This window comes from Macaca nemestrina, chromosome 10 (assembly GCF_043159975.1).
Source record: "Macaca nemestrina isolate mMacNem1 chromosome 10, mMacNem.hap1, whole genome shotgun sequence".
Taxonomy (NCBI): domain Eukaryota; kingdom Metazoa; phylum Chordata; class Mammalia; order Primates; family Cercopithecidae; genus Macaca; species Macaca nemestrina.
Genome location: NC_092134.1, coordinates 131,242,727 through 131,249,099, shown reverse-complemented (window position 1 = coordinate 131,249,099; position 6,373 = coordinate 131,242,727).

The window sequence follows — 6,373 nt, the reverse complement described above, 5'->3', positions numbered from 1 at the left end:
GGGGCGGCTGCCGGGGGCAATGGGTGGCAGCTGTTGGTTTTGAGATTACTAGGGGTGCCTTGCAGATATCACAGAATTTATGTTCACCTGTTACCGTAAGGGAATTGGTGGCGTCCTCTCCCTTTCCTGATATCTGGAAGAATATCACAGGTTGTACCACTGTGTCTTCCATTCTGGGAGTAAGATGGATCTGTCTGCCTTGGAATATTAAGTAGAATGTTCCAGGGTGGCTGTTCACCCTCTGCCATGTTGGGAGTTATAATAACCTCTCCCCTCCATGGATATTAGGAACAATATCCCAGGCTGGGTGTTCCCCTCCTGCTATACGGTATGTAATAACACCCTCTCCCTTCCACGATATTAATAATGATATCGCCGGGGTGGTGAACACAGCCTGTGCATTATTATCATCCTCCACCTCTCCAGGTACTGGAATCAATATCACAGAAGATCTGTCCACTTCCTGCGATACGTGGAGGAATAGCCTAGACGTCTTCCGGGAATATTATGAGTAATATTACCGTGTGGCTGTCTATTCATTGCTATGTTGGGAGTCATGTCATACTCTACATCCCTGGATATTAGGATCAGTGTCACGGGGTGAGTGTACACCTACTGCAATATTAAAACTAAAGTCTTGCTCTCCGTCCCTGGATATCAGGAACCATATCACAGGTAGGTGTACACTCCTCGTGGTATTAGGAGTAATAATATGGTTATTAATCATCAATGATCGATTTTAATAATTATCAATGATTCTAATTATTAATTGGATACAATTATTAATTGTGGATAATTCTTTTAAACACATGATTCGGCATGCCTGAAATTAATTATTAATATTAATGTCATTGAACAATATTATTAGTCTCTAATACTAATTATTATTTCATTACCTGCATCAATGTGTATTGATTTAAGGAACATTAGTTGTTGATATCATTATTTAATTATTAATAGTCATATTATTATTAATTATTATGACAAATCCTTAATATATGAAACCAGTATTAATTTTTACTATGTTTTCTGTGATCATTAATATTGATAACTACGAATAATTTTTATAATATTTATTAATATTAATAATTAATAGACTTGTTCCTGATATCCACTGGGGAGCAGATGATATTACTTTCAATATCACAGAAGGTGTACACGCCCCCTGTGATAGTACTACCAATTTCCGTGTGGGAGGGGATGATATGATACCCAATATAACAGGGAGCAGGTACTCTCCCGGGATAGTGTTCTGAATAATCAGGGAGGAAGAGGTTGATATGACATCTGATACACCTGGTGAGGGTGGACACATTGAGGGTCTACACCTGTCTGTGAAAGACATCATAATTTGCAGAGGGGATGCTATAACTCATAACTCACAATATCAGAAACAGGATGTGAGGGCACTATGGCCTGCAGCAGTTGGGGGGGCTGGTGGGGGCAGCTGCTGGGAGGCCGATTGCGGGGGGTGGCCGACGCCCCGGCGATGGGGCCCCCAGCAGCCGGGGAATCGGTTGGGGGCAGCTGCTGGGAGGCTGATCGGGGGGCGTGTACCACCCTCCGTCGATGGGTCCCCCAGCAGCCGGGGGGTCATGTGGGGGCGGCTGCTGGGAGGCCCATTGGGGGGCGTGGCCCACCCCCCGGTGATGGGTCCCCCAGCAGCTGGGGGCAATGGGTGGCAACTGTTGGTTTTGAGATCACTAGGGTGCCTTGCAGATATCACAGAATTTATGTTCACCTGTTACCGTAAGGGGATTGGTAGCATCCTCTCCCCTTCCTGATATCTGGAAGAATATCACAGGTTGTACTACTGTGTCTGCCATACTGGCAGTAAGATGGAGCTGTCGGCCTTGGAATATTAATTAGAATGTTCCAAGGTGGATGTACACCCTCTGCCATGTTGGGAGTTACATCAACCTCTCCCCTCCATGGATATTAGGAACAATATCCCAGGCTGGGTGTTCCCCTCCTGCTATACAGAGTGTAATAACACCCTCTCCCTTCCATGATATTAATAATAATATCGCCAGGGGGGTGAACACAGCCTGTGCATTATTATCATCCTCCACCTCCTCAGGTGCTGGAAACAATATCACAGAAGATCTGTACACTTCCTGCGATACCTGGAGGAATAGCCTAGACGTCTTCCGGGAATACTAGGAGTAATATTACCGGGAGGCTGTCCATTCATTGCTATGTTGGGAGTCATGTCATACTCTACAACCCTGGATATTAGGATCAGTGTCACGGGGTGAGTGTACACCTACTGTGATATTAAAACAAAGTCTTGCTCTCCGTCCCTGGATATCAGGAACCATATCACAGGTAGGTGTACGCTCCCCGTGGTATTAGGAGTAATAATATGGTTATTAATCATCAATGATCGATTTTAATAATTATCAATGATTCTAATTATTAATTGGATACAATTATTAATTATGGATAATTCTTTTAAACACATGATTATGCACGCCTGAAATTAATTATTAATATTAATGTCATTGAACAATATTATTAGTCTCTAATACTAATTATTATTTCATTACCTGCATCAATGTGTATTGATTTAAGGAACATTAGTTGCTGATATCATTATTTAGTTATTAGTAGTTATATTATTATTAATTATTATGACAAATCCTTAACATATTAAACCAGTATTAATTTTTACTAAGTTTCCTGTGATCATTAATATTGATAACTACTAATAATTTTTATAATATTTATTAATATTAATAATTAATAGACTTGTTCCTGATATCCACTGGGGAGAAGATGATATTACTTTCAATATCACAGAAGGTGTACACGCCCCCTGTGATAGTACTACCAATTTCCGTGTGGGAGGGGATGATATGATACCCAATATCGCAGGGAGCAGGAACTCTCCCGGGATAGTGTTCTGAATATTCAGGGAGGAAGAGGTTGATATGACACCCGATACACCTGGTGAGGGTGGACACATTGAGGGTCTACACCTGTCTGTGAAAGAGATCATAATTTGCAGAGGGGATGCTATAACTCATAACTCACAATATCAGAAACAGGATGTGAGGGCACTATGGCCCCCAGCAGCCGGGGGATCGGGTGGGGGCGGCTGCTGGGAGGCCGTTCGGGGAGCGTGGCCCACCCCCCCCCACCGGCGATGGGACCCCCTACAGCCAGGGGCAATGGGTGGCAGCTGTTGGTTTTGAGATCACTAGGGTTGCCTCGCAGATATCACAGAATTTATGTTCACCTGTTACCATAAGGGGATTGGTAGCATCCTCTCCCCTTCCTGATATCTAGAAGACTATCACAGGTTGTACTACTGTGTCTGCCATACAGGGAGTAACATGGAGCTGTCGGCCTTGGAATATTAAGTAGAATGTTCCAGGGTGGATGTAGACCCTCTGCCATGTTGGGAGTAATATCAACATCCCCCTCTATGGATATTAGGAACAATATCCCAGGCTGGGTGTACCCCTCCTGCTGTACAGAGTGTAATATCACCCTCTCCCTTCCCCGATATTAATAACAATATCCCTGGGCGTGTGAACACAGCCTGTGAATTATTATCATCCTCCTTCCCTCCGGGTACTAGGAACAATATCACAGAAGAGCTGTACACTCCCTGCGATATTGGTTGAAATAGCCTAGACTTCTTCTGGGAATATTAGGTGCAATATTACTGTGTGGCTGTCCATTCATTGCTATGTTGGGAGTCATGTCATACTGTACACCCCTGGATATTAGGATCAGTGTCACGGGGTGAGTGTACACCTACTGTGATATTAAAACTAAAATCTTGCTCTCCGTCCCTGGATATCAGGAACCATATCACAGGTAGGTGTACATTCCCACTGGTATTAGGAGTAATAATATGGTTATTAAACATCAATGATCGATTTCAATAATTATCAATGATACTAATAATTAATTGGATACCATTATTAATTATGTATAATTCTTTTAAATACATGATTATGCATGCTTGAAATTAATTATTTATATTAATGTCATTGAACAATATTATTAGTCCCTAACACTAATGTTTATTTTATTACCAGCATCACTTTGTATTGATTCAAGGAAGATTAATTGCTGTTATCATTATTTTATTAATAGTGATATTACTATTAATTATTATGACAAATCATTAATGTTTTAAACCAGTATTAATTTTCACTAAGTTTACTGTGATCATTAATATCGATAATTACTAATAATTTTTATTACATTTATTAATATTAATAAGTAATAGACTTGTTCCATCTTCCGGGGAGAAGATGATATTACTTTCAATGTCACAGAAGGTGGACATGCCCCCAGTGATAGTACTATGAATTTCCGTGTGGGAGGGGATGATATGATACCCATTATCGCAGGGAGTAGTAACTCTCCTGGGATCGTGTTCTTAATATTCAGGGAGGAAGAGGATGATATGACTCCCGATACACCCTCTGAGGGTGGACACATTGCGGGTATACACCCATCTGTGAAAGAGGGCGTAATTCCCAGATGGAGAGATGATTTTACTCACAATAGCGGAAACAGGCTGTGAGTCCTCTGTGCCTCCCAATAGCCAAGGGGCGAGGCGGAGTGGCTGTTGGGAGCCAGATCACGGGCGCGCCTCACCAAAGAAAGCTGCGAGGTGCAGAGTGAGAGTGCGAAACAAAGAGAGTGAGTCACACACACACACACACACACACACAGAGAGAGAGAGAGAGAGAGAGAGAAAGAAAGAAAGAAACAGGGAGAGTGAGAGAAACCGAGAGAGATAGAAAAAGTCAGAGAAGCAGAGACACAGAGAGACATAGAAACATGGAGAAAGAGATGAGGGGAAGAGAGAAACAGAGATATACACAGAGTCTTAAAAGGATACAGAGAGAGACAGTGCAACCAGGAGAGAGACACACACAGGGAGAAACAGAGACAGACAAAGTGAGAGGCAGAGAGAGATGGAAAGAGAGATGGGGAGAGGGACAGAAAGAGAGAAGCAAAAGCACAACATTCGTTGAATTGCTTCTCCCTGAAGTCAACATTCTATTTCTGCACTTTCAGTCACCACCAAGAATCTTTCTATGTCACCTGTCCTCCTTCCTTCCCCATCTTCCTCATGCCCTCTTACTAAAGCCTCCTGAAATCTGCCTTCCCAATGACAACTCCTCCTTGAAATGTTACCGCTGACTTCCAAACCACTGGCAAATAAAAAAGGTTTTTAAAACAATTACTTCCACCTCTTTCTCAGTTTTGCTAAAGGTTATGGTGCTGTTTCTTAATACCTCTCTCGAAAATCTTTCTCTCTGTTTTTTATTTCTTTGCATGAATTAACATCGAGATAGAGCACAACATATCATAGTGAATATAGACTATAAAGGATGTTTTGTGCGTACCTTATTTTTAGTGATATACACTGTATAAGTAATTTATTTTTGCCATTTGTTTCTTACTATGGTTTGAAAGTGTCCCCCAAATTTCAAGTGTTGGAAACTGCATCTCCCATGTAGTAGTGCCGAGGGGAGGGATCTTTAAGGGGTGATCAGGTCATGAGGGTTTCACCCTCGTGAGTGGACTAATGTTGTTATTGGGGGAGTGGGTTCCTTATCACAAGAGTTGGTCTGTTACAAAAGTGAGTTTGACCCCTCTTACTCCTTCATGCTCTCTTGCCCTTCCACCTTCCTGTGGGCTGACACAGCACAAAGATCCTTGCCAGATGCCCGCCACCCCTTAACCTTGGGCTTCCCACTTCCAGGACTGTGAAAAATGAATCTTTGTTTTTGTAAATTACCCAGTCTCAGACACTCTGCTAAGAGAAGCAGAAAACAGGCTAAGACAAAATGTTTTAGGATCCTCTTCCCTCACAGTTGCAGTAAGAAGTTTATAGCTTTGTTTTGCTTTGTGGAAGATACAATGCTAAATAATAGGCATAATTTTGAAGGTTTCTCCTTCCATCCAAATATTTGATTCATTTTAAAATTTCTATTACACTGAGCTGTTAACCCTTGCTACTGATGCCTCAGAGATGTCTGGAAGAAAACCACGGAGGAAACCTTGAATGCCATGTAGTCTGTCTTATCTAAGTGCTCTCTGGACTTCGAGAAGGCTCTTTCTGTGAACCAGAGAGCTAACAATGTAGCCCAGCTCAAGACACTTTCCTGGAAAAGCTCTCAGAACATAGCCATTCCCGGGGAGCATCACAGCTTTTAAACTTCACAACAGGCACCAGAGAGCATTCAGAAGACCATGGAACATTTTGCCTGAATTCCTTCCAGCATTGTGTTCCAGGAACCTTGAAACTCCCTCTCCCTCTACATGGGTCTTAGGTTTCTCTTTCCAAATCCAAACAGACTTGTTTTTAAACAATCCCCAAGAAGACGACATCTTAGCA